The sequence below is a fragment of the Miscanthus floridulus genome, chromosome 8 (assembly GCF_019320115.1).
Source record: "Miscanthus floridulus cultivar M001 chromosome 8, ASM1932011v1, whole genome shotgun sequence".
Lineage (NCBI taxonomy): Eukaryota > Viridiplantae > Streptophyta > Magnoliopsida > Poales > Poaceae > Miscanthus > Miscanthus floridulus.
Window position 1 is genome coordinate 135,728,292 of NC_089587.1, and position 14,908 is coordinate 135,743,199.

The window sequence follows — 14,908 nt, forward strand, 5'->3', positions numbered from 1 at the left end:
AGTAATATTGGTTTATGCTATTCATTATTCATGTTTACATTTGATCAAGTGTTTTGCATTGGGAATTGGAAACAACTTGTTGCTACTCATAAGCTAAAAGTGTGACAACTAAAAGATGATCGCTGTTAAACCTGTGTCAAGCCTTTTGAGCCTCATAAACCCTATGTTACACTTGTTGAGTATGACATGTACTTACGCTTGTTTATTTTCATTATTTGGATAAAAATCCCAGATGGGTAACAGATGACTTTAGGTATGATGATTTTCCTAAGGACTACTAGACTTCTGGTCAACCAGTCAACGTCCCTGTGAAATGGAGCTTCCACGTGAGATCTTTTTATTATCTTCGCTATATTTATGTAATAACTCTGTCTTATTCATGATGTAATAAACATTGGTGATGATACTATTCATAATTTATCGGCTTATGTGTGTGACTGATCTCTAGACGCGCATAAGGTTTTGCACCCCATTTCATCCTTAAAATTGGGTGTGACAGATTGGTATGAAAGCTATGTTGACTGTAGGACGGAAGCCTAGTTAGCAATGGTCGTTTTTAGCTTCTTTTGCTTCACTTGTTTCATGCTTTCTATCTCACCTTTGATATTTGCCAAAGTTTATGCTTGTTTTGCCTTATTCTATTATGAAAATTATTGCTTCTAACCTAATCTAACTAAGTCTAATTCTGTAGACGCCTCATGCCCACAAGACTGCCCGTATCAGCACTGGAGGGTACTACCCGCCTCAAGGTTTGTCCATGGACCCTAAGGAGGAAGAACTCTAGGAATAGGAATTCGATCTGCCAAGACCAGTATCTACGCCTGAGCCCATTCAGGAGGAACCTCAAGAAGTCGAGGTCGTCAACTTGTACAAAAATGAAGAGGAAGACATTGTTGAAGAAGATGAGCCAATCCCGCCACTGGGGTGGACAACAAAGGTGTGGTATAAGCCAAGGTGTGAATCCTCTATTTCACATCATCGAACTTATGAGCATGCTTCAGACCTACTACAGTGACTAGGATGCAGCTATGGAATACGTCTGCGAGGAACATACACACCCTCTTGAAGATACCTATTGGAAGACTAGGGTGTGCATCACTATCAAGGATGAACAGAAAGGCGCATATTAGCTAGATTCAAACTATGCACACCATGGTCACCGTGCTACCATGGAGGATGGCATAGAAGATGCAGCCGCTGAAGCTTGCATAGGCCTCCATGGTCGCCGATTCGAGGACATGAAGAATGATCAATATCGATTCCTCCCTCATCAACACCTAGAATTGGGATGGGTGATGAGGGACCCGCAGGGCACGGATCCAACCACCGAAGCGATGGTACACTTTGGCTTTGAGTCCGTGTCAAAGATTCACCGATTGGAGAATCAATTGAAGGCATAGCAAGAAACTATCAAGAGGCACCAGCAGGTGATAGACGAACAAAGGGTGTGCTATACAACATATGCAATACAAGTATGCTATATTGTTTATTCATACCTCACATAAACTTCTTTAGAGATAGGAGAAAATAAATGAAAGCAGAACATTGCTATGCCTTGGTGAGGAGTTATACACCATTGAGTGATCCGAGAGTGCCTATTTGAGGAGTATAAAGTGGACTTTGTTTTATCTTAAGAAAAACTCCCAAAAACTCCAAGTTGCGGACTGTTCCACTTTTCAACAACCCAAGGAAACATGTTAGCTAACGCCACATATCCCACTAGGTATAAAGAATGTTTTGGAATAACTTTTATGTAAGCCATATATCTTAGGATGTTATTCTCATGTTATCTCTAAGCTTTGCTCAAGGATGAGCAAAGGGGTAAGTGTGGGGGAGTTTGTTGGTGGTGCTTAACTCACATATTAAACTGCCAACACTTGCATGAAATCCTAGCATACAACATCCTTGCATGAAACTTGGGCTAGGAAGGGGTCTCTAGGGGGTGAGTAACCCATGGGGGACACCTGATCCCCTATAGGCTCTGTTCAGCCCAAAATTTGGTCGGTTGGTTCCCACCGCCTCACCAATGTTGGTTGCATGTGTATTCACGAAGGATTCATCTAGAGGATGGCGGTTTGCTCAAGATAGGAAGGCATGCAAGGAAGCACAACTCCACTCCATCTCCACCATCCATCCTATGATAGTTTGATCCAAAGGCTATGGTGGAGAGGCACACGGATCGGTGACATGGCGCATTGAGTGGCCTCCATTTCTCCTCTCAACCTATAAATACCCCCTTACTCCCTCTCATTCAATACACCACCAGAACAAAGAAGAGCACACCTCACTTGAGCTAGAGCACCACTCCAAAGGGCTTAGGCCCTTGTAGCTATCTAGAGTAGTAAGGGAGAGATGTGAGGGAGAGCTTAGAGAAATGCCAGACTTGTTGGTGTCTCCCATCTTGTAACTTGATGAACACTTGTACTTCAACAGGTTTTCCTGCTAAGTGAGTGTTCGTGATTCTTTTGAATAGTTAAGCTTTATTCTTACTTGTTTATGGGTTCATTGTTCGTTCCTATGATGGATACTCTAGTATGAGGGCTCCTGATAAAGATGAAAGTTCCTGGCCGATGCTAGAGTAGTAACCAATAGCGTAGAAGTGGTGTCTAAGCTAGAAGGTACCTTTGTTCGCCTTGTTCCCCACGGTTGAGGGGTAGTCGATAGGTGGTGATAGCCCTATCCATCCTTTGTAATCCCCCATGTTCGGGTTCGACGTAGAGCTACAGGCTAGAGGTACTTGGCAGACCAAGTATAAGCCGATGCCTGAAGTAAGCAAGTATAAGTAGAGTTTATCTAACCTTAGACCCTATTACCATAGGAATTCTTCTCTACCTTTTCTAACTCTATCCTTGTGTTGTCCTTGGATGAATTAGCTAGAAGAGTACCTCCGTTCCCTATGGAAAATATGATACCCTGAATACTTTCGGGTGGAGTGCTACAACCGTAATTCTATGTGCTTGCGGATTATTTCTGTATGCATTAAGAAATACCAACTCCTTGTCTATTTAACTCTGCTAGTTAGTAGACAGGCTATGCCCCAAAGTACTAGCATGTTTCTCCTAGTCATTAGTTTACCCTTTTGTTACTGAAAGATATATCACTCGCTCTCCCACCTAGCTATCTATGGTGTAGCTTGTATCAGTAGTAGGTAGTTCACACATAACCCACCATTATCGTTCACCTACATAGGATAAACTTAGGCTTTACCTTAGCAACCCTAACTAATAATATAAACCTAGGCTTTCGCCTTCCTATGGAAAAAATACAAATTCGACACTCGGTACTCATCGAGCAAAGTGCTACGCGATAGTTCTAGTGCGCTTGCAAAATTCCTTCACTAGTCGTTAAGAAGTATCCACAAGCATTTCTAGCGCCAGTTGCTGAGGAAGGCAACTGACATCGAATTTATACTTTTACTAGCTCTGCTAACTAAGCTTTTAGTCATCCTAAGTAGCTTATCCTTTTTCCCTCCTATCCTATCACTACCCAATACGATCATGGGTGATAAGTCCATTCGTGATTTTTCTGCACTATTTTGTACCTACCGGACCCAATGTTATCAATGGGGATGCTAACTTTGAGCTTAATCCTAGCGTTAATAATGATGGTTCAAGCTAGTCTATTTTGTGGGAAAGTCCACGAGGATGCAAATGCTCACCTCCAACACTGTTTTGAGGTTTGTAGCACATTCACCATAAAGGGAGTGACCCAAAAGGCTATTCGTCTTCGCCTTTTCCCCTGCTCTTTGTTAGGAAAGGCTAAGCACTGGTTTTACTCTAACCACATGTTATAGACACATGGGACAAGTGTTCCAACACTTTCCTAGTCAAGTTTTTCCCTATGGGGACGACTAATGCTCTTCGCAATAAGATCTCTAGTTTTCAACAACTAGCAGATGAGTCGATTCTGGAGGCTTGGGAACAAATGCAAGAGTATGCCTCTGCATGCCCACACCATGGCATGGAAGACTGGCTGTTGATCTAGAACTTCTACCATGGATTAGTGCTATTAGATAGGAGCCATTTAGATGCTGCTACTAGGTGGTGCATTCTTTTTGCTAAATGTTCCAGATGCCAAGACACAAATCGACAAGATGGTTTTCAACCAAGGATGGAGCAATGATCGACTCCAACCCCATAAATGAGGTATGCATTCAATTAATAAAATTGACATGCTTGCATCTAAGATGGATCTGCTCAGTGAAGTGAGTAGAACATTATGAGAAGGTGAGTGCCCAAGAGACACTTAAAGCCATGGATTCCCACATGACTTGTGAAGTCTATGGAGATGTTGGACATTCGAGAAATGCCTGTCTTGAGGTCTAGGAAGATCTTAACTTCATCAACACCGACAACAGGGTTTTGTCCACAACAACATCAAGGATGGAATCAACTGCTCCAACAATCAAGGAGGTAACAATTATTACTCTTCTCAACTTATGAATAATCAAGGTATAGTTATGCTTTCCTTAAAGATCTTGTTTATAGCAATGGTAGAATGACTGATAGCATAAATAAAAAGTTGCTTGCTCGTAACCAGATGTTAGAAAATATAAATGCTAAATTGGATGAGTTTTCTTCTGCTTTGAAGAATCAGCTTAGTTTCAATAAAATGATAGAAACCCAATTAGCCCAAATAGCTACTGCCATACTATCCTATGAAAAAGATAGAATTCCTAGCAAACCTGAAGGAACTATGGAGACAACCAACCTTGTTACATCAAGGTATAACTTTTTTGAAAATGGTTGGGGATTTCCTATTAAGAAAGGTGATCCTGGGAACCCCATCATTACTTGCTCCATAGGAACCCTTACCTTCCATAATGCTCTGTGTGATCTCAGGATCTAGTGTTAACATTATGTCTAGGAAAACTTACCATAAATTGTTTGGCACTACCTTAGCTCCAACTTCAGTTTACGTATAGTTAGCTGACCAATCTATCTATTATCTCGAGGGAGTAGCCACTGATTTATTAGTTAATGTTAGGAGTGCTTATGTTCCAACATATTTTATGATCTTAGACATGGGCAACTGCTGAGGATACACCTTTAATCCTTGGTCATCTTTTCCTTAATACTACAAATGCTTGCATATATGTGGCATCTAGGTAAATCCAATTTCACTTTGTTGGAAGGAAAGAAATATTTGCTTTTGCCTCTGGACATCCCCTCTTTGATGAGAAACAGGAAAAGAAGAATAATCCGACGAAGAGAATCAAGATGAAGAAACCAAAGCCGATTGAAGAACTAGATAAGCCTATCAAGAAGACAAAGAATAGAAAGAGATGGCATAAAAATAAAGATCTTTCCTCAAATTCATCATCCCCTGACCCTAACAAGGACTCTGAGGTGGAACAAGAGGAAATACCCCTGCTCAAGGAAGAATCACCATGAGCTCATCAAATAGGTAAGTCTTCTATCCCTTGCATATTTACCACATTTCATTAGTTGCATCTCATATTTAAATTTCTAATAAATTTGCTTCGCACACCATAATTAGTTAGTTGCATTTAGCTACTCTATGTTAATAAATAAAGTCTGTAGTAGCTATGCATGATAGGATAGGGTTTGCATTTAAAAAAACATATATAATAAATAAAAAATATCCTAATAGTAATCATAATGAATAAGTTATCTAGTAGTAATAGGTTTAGTTATTTAGTTATTTATGCATTCTAGTAGTATTAGTTAGTCAATAAAGAAAGAATTAAAGAGCCGCCAGAAGACATTCCAACCCATGCAAAAGGTAAGCTTGGGGGAGACATCTCTCCCTGCTCAGGTATGAAAAATCTTAAACCCTCTCTTTACATTCATGTTTGTTTAACATGTCAATATCCATGATCATAGAATGAAAAGAGGAGTGCCTTAACATTTATCTTAAAAGAAACTCTTCTCTAATAAATGATGATAAATTTATTTGGAGATGATGAATAGTTGCTCCAGTAATACTTTGCAAAAGCTTATCATACAACCTAATACTTCTTAAGTTTTGAGCATGATAACTTAGAGTTCATCTATAGTTGAATGATTTTGTGGATTGCAAATGCTAGAACCAAGTATAAGTTTTTGTGAGATATGATGTAGCCAAGATTAGAGTAAATCTTTGAACCTATATGAGGAATGGTAAAACAACCTAGAGTTTTGTTTTGTAAAATGCTAAAACTCTCTTGCTAGAAGTTCCTCAATGGTAATAAATTTCTACTAGAGCTGAATACATATTCATTCATACATGATAAAGCCACTATAAAAGCTATTTGTTTGTTTTGAGATTTTCAAGACTTGTTGATCTGAGTAGAGAAACTTGTCATGCTTTTTGATCAAAATCATGTACACCCACATACTTATGCTATTCCTACACTAGGGATACGCAACCACATATACTTTTCATTCATTATTGCTCTATGAGAATCAAAGTTACCTCTCTAGCTATCTTTCATCCAAAGGGAGGCATGAGCTACAGAAAAGAGAGAGAGAGAGAGGATGAAAGAGCAAAAAGCTCTAGTGTTCAAAAGAGAGAGAGAGATAAGTGAGAAAAAGAAAAGTAGCCATGCCCTCTCAAAAAGAAGCTAGAGAAGGGAAACTTCTCAATGGAGTACCACTTCCACCAAATATACCACACACAAGCACATCTTGATCAATTAGTATGATTTGTTGCTCCTTGTTATCCAAGTGTTTGACTTAGCAATATATTCAATTCAAGTAGGCTATGCTTTTATCCCCTACCTTGAGCTCCACATAAGCTTGAGGATAGATGTTAAGGCTAAGATCCATGGCCTTGGTGAGGTTTCAAACACCATTGAGCGACTTGAGTGTACTATCTGAGGAACTTAGGCAAGTCTTCTTTTCAAAATTTATTGAAAACCTCTAGGAAGTTTGAGCTAAACCAAAGTAGGGAAAAGTATCTGTATAGCTACACATTCTTGCAATTCCTTGTGTCAAGGTGAAAGCTATAAGTCCAACATTGCTAAGACTGACTGATGGATTTCTAAGTGCTAACATGTTCAACTCAAGAGATAGTATTTGTTTGTATATAAGTTTTTACAGGGCGCTACATAGTAGCAACTCCTGATCCAACACCTATTCCATGCTAAACCCACATCGTTGCTCGGGACTGAGCAAAGGGTAGCTTGGGGGAAGCTTGTTGATGGTCACTAACACCTATTTTTACCATCAACACTCCACTCAAAAGCATGATAAAGTGAGGTAAATCATCATCATACATGTTGAATTTTGTTTATAATTCACCTATTCTAGTTGTGCTTGTAGAATTATTTGTATGTAGGAAAATATTGCAAAAAAGTGACAAATATGGACACATGAGGCAAGTGGACATGGTAGTGGGGCCAGGGGCCCCCATGCCACACTGGCCAGCCCCACATGGGCACCGCCTGGTGCCACCTGCCACATCACCGATCTTTGGGAGCTGCTCCACAAGCATTGCCAAGCATTGATCTAATTCAGTTTGCACCGATGGACGAGATGGAGTTGACACTGAATCCATCGGCCCACCGTCATAGGCTTGGAGGCCTCCATCCAACCTCCAAACCTACCTCCTATCCAAATCTCCTGCATGTGCCACTCCTACAACCGCCTTTGGGAGCCAACCAGCATCGTAGGATGCAAAGGCGGTGCATCCTAGGGCTGGCCGGTGCCCCTATGCCACCTGCCCAATGCCCTGGGGTTGCCACCGACCTCCTAGCTGCCTACAAGTACCCCCCTCACTCTATACTATAAATATGGAGTGTGGAGCTCAGTCGAGAAGTGGCCCATTCATTTCCAAGCTCTCCAAGCTTCTCCAAACTTTCTAGCTTAGCTTAGCTTTAGAGTAGTAGTCTAGTAGTGGAAATAGAGCAAGAGCGGAGCTTCTCTCGAAGTCTAGAAGAGTCTTCTGCATCTGGTATAGCTCTTTTGTAATTCTTTCATTTAGCATTTACTTTATTCAATACTTTATTTCTAGTACTTTATGTAGTTATTGTACCTCCGTTCCCTATGGAAAATATGATACCCTGAATACTTCCGGGTGGAGTGCTACAACCGTAATTCTATGTGCTTGCGGATTATTTCTGTATGCATTAAGAAATACCAACTCCTTGTCTATTTAACTCTGCTAGTTAGTAGACAGGCTATGCCCCAAAGTACTAGCATGTTTCTCCTAGTCATTAGTTTACCCTTTTGTTACTGAAAGATATATCACTCGCTCTCCCACCTAGCTATCTATGGTGTAGCTTGTATCAGTAGTAGGTAGTTCACACATAACCCACCATTATCGTTCACCTACATAGGATAAACTTAGGCTTTACCTTAGCAACCCTAACTAATAATATAAACCTAGGCTTTTGCCTTCCTATGGAAAAAATACAAATTCGACACTCGGTACTCATCGAGCAAAGTGCTACGCGATAGTTCTGTGCGCTTGCAAAATTCCTTCACTAGTCGTTAAGAAGTATCCACAAGCATTTCTAGCGCCGTTGCTGAGGAAGGCAACTGACATCGAATTTATACTTTTACTAGCTCTGCTAACTAAGCTTTTAGTCATCCTAAGTAGCTTATCCTTTTTCCCTCCTATCCTATCACTACCCAATACGATCATGGGCGATAAGTCCATTCGTGATTTTTCTGCACTATTTTGTACCTACCGGACCCAATGTTATCAATGGGGATGCTAACTTTGAGCTTAATCCTAGCGTTAATAATGATGGTTCAAGCTAGTCTATTTTGTGGGAAAGTCCACGAGGATGCAAATGCTCACCTCCAACACTGTTTTGAGGTTTGTAGCACATTCACCATAAAGGGAGTGACCCAAAAGGCTATTCGTCTTCGCCTTTTCCCCTGCTCTTTGTTAGGAAAGGCTAAGCACTGGTTTTACTCTAACCACATGTTATAGACACATGGGACAAGTGTTCCAACACTTTCCTAGTCAAGTTTTTCCCTATGGGGACGACTAATGCTCTTCGCAATAAGATCTCTAGTTTTCAACAACTAGCAGATGAGTCGATTCTGGAGGCTTGGGAACAAATGCAAGAGTATGCCTCTGCATGCCCACACCATGGCATGGAAGACTGGTTGTTGATCTAGAACTTCTACCATGGATTAGTGCTAGTTAGATAGGAGCCATTTAGATGCTGCTACTAGTGGTGCATTCTTTTTGCTAAATGTTCCAGATGCCAAGACACAAATCGACAAGATGGTTTTCAACCAAGGATGGAGCAACGATCGACTCAAACCCCGTAAATGAGGTATGCATTCAATTAATAAAATTGACATGCTTGCATCTAAGATGGATCTGCTCATGAAGTGAGTAGAACATTATGAGAAGGTGAGTGCCCAAGAGACACTTAAAGCCATGGATTCCCACATGACTTGTGAAGTCTATGGAGATGTTGGACATTCGAGGAAATGCCTGTCTTGAGGTTAGGAAGATCTTAACTTCATCAACACCGACAACAGGTTTTGTCCACAACAACATCAAGGATGGAATCAATGCTCCAACAATCAAGGAGGTAACAATTATTACTCTTCTCAACTTATGAATAATCAAGGTATAGTTATGCTTTCCTTAAAGATCTTGTTTATAGCAATGGTAGAATGACTGATAGCATAAATAAAAAGTTGCTTGCTCATAACCAGATGTTAGAAAATATAAATGCTAAATTGGATGAGTTTTCTTCTGCTTTGAAGAATCAGCTTAGTTTCAATAAAATGATAGAAACCCAATTAGCCCAAATAGCTGCTGCCATACTATCCTATGAAAAAGATAGAATTCCTAGCAAACCTGAAGGAACTATGGAGACAACCAACCTTGTTACATCAAGGTATAACTTTTTTGAAAATGGTTGGGGATTTCCTATTAAGAAAGGTGATCCTGGGAACCCCATCATTACTTGCTCCATAGGAACCCTTACCTTCCATAATGCTCTGTGTGATCTCGGATCTAGTGTTAACATTATGTCTAGGAAAACTTACGATAAATTGTTTGGCACTACCTTAGCTCCAACTTCAGTTTACGTATAGTTAGCTGACCAATCTATCTATTATCTCGAGGGAGTAGCCACTGATTTATTAGTTAATGTTAGGAGTGCTTATGTTCCAACATATTTTATGATCTTAGACATGGGCAATGCTGAGGATACACCTTTAATCCTTGGTCATCTTTTCCTTAATACTACAAATGCTTGCATATATGTGGCATCTAGGGTAAATCCAATTTCACTTTGTTGGAAGGAAAGAAATATTTGCTTTTGCCTCTGGACATCCCCTCTTTGATGAGAAACAGGAAAAGAAGAATAATCCGACGAAGAGAATCAAGATGAAGAAACCAAAGCCGATTGAAGAACTAGATAAGCCTATCAAGAAGACAAAGAATAGAAAGAGATGGCATAAAAATAAAGATCTTTCCTCAAATTCAGTCATCCCCTGACCCTAACAAGGACTCTGAGGTGGAACAAGAGGAAATACCCCTGCTCAAGGAAGAATCACCATGAGCTCATCAAATAGGTAAGTCTTCTATCCCTTGCATATTTACCACATTTCATTAGTTGCATCTCATATTTAAATTTCTAATAAATTTGCTTCGCACACCATAATTAGTTAGTTGCATTTAGCTACTCTATGTTAATAAATAAAGTCTGTAGTAGCTATGCATGATAGGATAGGGTTTGCATTTAAAAAAACATATATAATAAATAAAAAATATCTAATAGTAATCATAATGAATAAGTTATCTAGTAGTAATAGGTTTAGTTATTTAGTTATTTATGCATTCTAGTAGTATTAGTTAGTCAATAAAGAAAGAATTAAAGAGCCGCCAGAAGACATTCCAAACCCATGCAAAAGGTAAGCTTGGGGGAGACATCTCTCCCTGCTCAGGTATGAAAAATCTTAAACCCTCTCTTTACATTCATGTTTGTTTAACATGTCAATATCCATGATCATAGAATGAAAAGAGGAGTGCCTTAACATTTATCTTAAAAGAAACTCTTCTCTAATAAATGATGATAAATTTATTTGGAGATGATGAATAGTTGTTCCATAATACTTTGCAAAAGCTTATCATACAACCTAATACTTCTTAAGTTTTGAGCATGATAACTTAGAGTTCATCTATAGTTGAATGATTTTGTGGATTGCAAATGCTAGAACCAAGTATAAGTTTTTGTGAGATATGATGTAGCCAAGATTAGAGTAAATCTTTGAACCTATATGAGGATGTAAACAACCTAGGAGTTTTGTTTTGTAAAATGCTAAAACTCTCTTGCTAGAAGTTCCTCAATGGTAATAAATTTCTACTAGAGCTGAATACATATTCATTCATACATGATAAAGCCACTATAAAAGCTATTTGTTTGTTTTGAGCTTTTCCAAGACTTGTTGATCTGAGTAGAGAAACTTGTCATGCTTTTTGATCAAAATCATGTACACCCACATACTTATGCTATTCCTACACTAGGGATACGCAACCACATATACTTTTCATTCATTATTGCTCTATGAGAATCAAAGTTACCTCTCTAGCTATCTTTCATCCAAAGGGAGGCATGAGCTACAGAAAAGAGAGAGAGAGAGAGGATGAAAGAGCAAAAAGCTCTAGTGTTCAAAAGAGAGAGAGAGATAAGTGAGAAAAAGAAAAGTAGCCATGCCCTCTCAAAAAGAAGCTAGAGAAGGGAAACTTCTCAATGGAGTACCACTTCCACCAAATATACCACACACAAGCACATCTTGATCAATTAGTATGATTTGTTGCTCCTTGTTATCCAAGTGTTTGACTTAGCAATATATTCAATTCAAGTAGGCTATGCTTTTATCCCCTACCTTGAGCTCCACATAAGCTTGAGGATAGATGTTAAGGCTAAGATCCATGGCCTTGGTGAGGTTTCAAACACCATTGAGCGACTTGAGTGTACTATTTGAGGAACTTAGGCAAGTCTTCTTTTCAAAATTTATTGAAAACCTCTAGGAAGTTTGAGCTAAACCAAAGTAGGGAAAAGTATCTGTATAGCTACACATTCTTGCAATTCCTTGTGTCAAGGTGAAAGCTATAAGTCCAACATTGCTAAGACTGACTGATGGATTTCTAAGTGCTAACATGTTCAACTCAAGAGATAGTATTTGTTTGTATATAAGTTTTTACAGGGCGCTACATAGTAGCAACTCCTGATCCAACACCTATTCCATGCTAAACCCACATCGTTGCTCGGGACGAGCAAAGGGTAGCTTGGGGAAGCTTGTTGATGGTCACTAACACCTATTTTTACCATCAACACTCCACTCAAAAGCATGATAAAGTGAGGTAAATCATCATCATACATGTTGAATTTTGTTTATAATTCACCTATTCTAGTTGTGCTTGTAGAATTATTTGTATGTAGGAAAATATTGCAAAAAAGTGACAAATATGGACACATGAGGCAAGTGGACATGGTAGTGGGGCCAGGGGCCCCCATGCCACACTGGCCAGCCCCACATGGGCACCGCCTGGTGCCACCTGCCACATCACCGATCTTTGGGAGCTGCTCCACAAGCATTGCCAAGCATTGATCTAATTCAGTTTGCACCGATGGACGAGATGGAGTTGACATGAATCCATCGGCCCACCGTCATAGGCTTGGAGGCCTCCATCCAACCTCCAAACCTACCTCCTATCCAAATCTCTGCATGTGCCACTCCTACAACCGCCTTTGGGAGCCAACCAGCATCGTAGGATGCAAAGGCGGTGCATCCTAGGGCTGGCCGGTGCCCCTATGCCACCGCCCAATGCCCTGGGGTTGCCACCGACCTCCTAGCTGCCTACAAGTACCCCCCCACTCTATACTATAAATATGGAGTGTGGAGCTCAGTCGAGAAGTGGCCCATTCATTTCCAAGCTCTCCAAGCTTCTCCAAACTTTCTAGCTTAGCTTAGCTTTAGAGTAGTAGTCTAGTAGTGGAAATAGAGCAAGAGCGGAGCTTCTCTCGAAGTCTAGAAGAGTCTTCTGCATCTGGTATAGCTCTTTTGTAATTCTTTCATTTAGCATTTACTTTATTCAATACTTTATTTCTAGTACTTTATGTAGTTATTGCTTTGCTTTAATTAAGTACTTGTTCATTATTGTTCATCATTAGTGAGCTTAGGTGCTTATTGTTTGGCATTAGTAGCATAGGTTATCTTATTATTAGTAGTCTTTCGTTAGTACTAGTTCCATCATCTGGTGAGGGTACTTTGATCTCATTTCATCGGAGCTCAGATCGAAGTATAGGCCTATAGATTAAGCGAGGTGCTTAGGCTATAGATTACCTATGGATACGGCTAGGCCACTTGATAGATTGCGGTAGTTGGCAAGTGGTGACAAGCCTTGTCCATCCTCTGTATTTCACCACGTTAGGTCTAGTTATTAAATTGTATGGCCCGTGGCAGACCTTGTCTATTTAGCTCTCCTAGTTGGTAGGCGGGCTGTGCCCCAAAGTAGTAGCACGTTTTCTCCTACTCATTAGTTTACCGTTTTGTTACTAAAAGATATATCGCTCGCTCTCCCACCTAGCTATCTCTGGTGTAGCTTGTATTAGTAGTAGGTAGTTCACACATAACCCACCATTATTGTTCACCTACCTAGGATACACTTCGGCTTTACCTTAGCAATCCTAACAAAAAAATATAAACCTAGCTGTCGATAGAATATCGTCGGCAGTCCTCCGAGGGGTATCCCACGAAGGTAGATTGATCGGCAGAGGAGCGCATGATCAAGAACAAGAAGGCAATAGAGACACACAAGTTATACAGGTTCAGGCCATTAATACGACGTAATACCTTACTCCTGTGGTCTATTGGTTTATATTAGCTATCGTATGATATACCATGATTTTAGAGGGGGTCCCTGCCCACCTTATATAGTCCGAGAGGCAGGGTTACAAGTCAGTTAGATCTGAGAGATAAACGAAAAGTAATAACTGATTATAGGAATCTTGGGATCATACATATCCTAATAGATCTCATAGTATCTTCAGGATATCTTCGCGATGTCTTGCGGAAGGTGCCGAGTAGAGTCGTGCCCCACAAGGCTTCTTCTTGTGGGCAGGGTCACCCCTAGGGGTGCAACCCATGTGGTCTGCCATGGCTATCTAGGGTCGTACACCCCACAGCTAGTCCCCGAGCGCCTTGTACCCATTGTGCAACGTCGTCTTAAGCTTGTTCGAGTAGGTATAACAAAGCCGAGCAGTCAAGCTCATGGTCCAACCACCATGCTGAACTGCCGAGCTACAAGAGCCGACACCGAGCAGTGTGAACCGTTGCCGAGAAGCATAACCTGTCACCGAGTAGCATGACCTATCACCGAGCACCGTGAACCATCGCCGAGCAGAGTGACCAAAGTACAGCTTGCCATAAGGGTGTAAGTAGCTCAAGTTTAGAATAAAAAATTTCTCCTGCAGTAGACCAAGTGTGCCCACTTAGAGTCCTGAACAAAGCTATAGGAATCAATCCTCCTCTATTAGCTTGTAGTCTTCGAGAAAAAATCCTGCACACTCACCGCGAGGTGAAGTGTGCCCACTTAGTCCCTGAGCCAGATAGCAGATGATGTAATTATGTGGTGCCAGGGTCAAAAACTTGAAGAATAGTAGAAAACCAGTACCCGGGCAGTGGCCCAAAAAGAAAACAAAGCACATTCACCAGCAAGGTGAAGTGTGCCCACTTAGTTCCCGAGCCTTGGTAGTAGGTGACGCAGTCACATGATGCCAAGGTCAGAAACAGAAAAACAATCAAAGACCAATGGAGCAGGCCACCAGTCCCCATGCCAGCAGGCAGAGTTATCGGAGAAATTCGAATCATGGAGAAAATACTAGAGTAATAGCAGTACTAGTGTTAGTTACTCAGCCTCAATAAATGGTGGAGAAGTTGGTGGTATTTTGGCGAGGAGCAACTGAAGGTAGCAATAAATGAGC

The 14,908-nt window shown here is 40.6% G+C and overlaps 2 non-coding genes across 2 annotated transcripts; both read right to left on the reverse strand.

The window, feature by feature from the left end:
* Nucleotides 1–3,853: 3,853 nt before the first annotated feature.
* LOC136478710 (small nucleolar RNA R71) lies at nucleotides 3,854–3,962 on the reverse strand. The gene has a single exon (XR_010764426.1). It is a non-coding gene; the product is annotated as a small nucleolar RNA R71 (small nucleolar RNA).
* Nucleotides 3,963–8,943: 4,981 nt separating this feature from the next.
* On the reverse strand, nucleotides 8,944–9,052 carry LOC136478711 (small nucleolar RNA R71). Its single transcript, XR_010764427.1, has one exon. It is a non-coding gene; the product is annotated as a small nucleolar RNA R71 (small nucleolar RNA).
* Nucleotides 9,053–14,908: the final 5,856 nt, after the last annotated feature.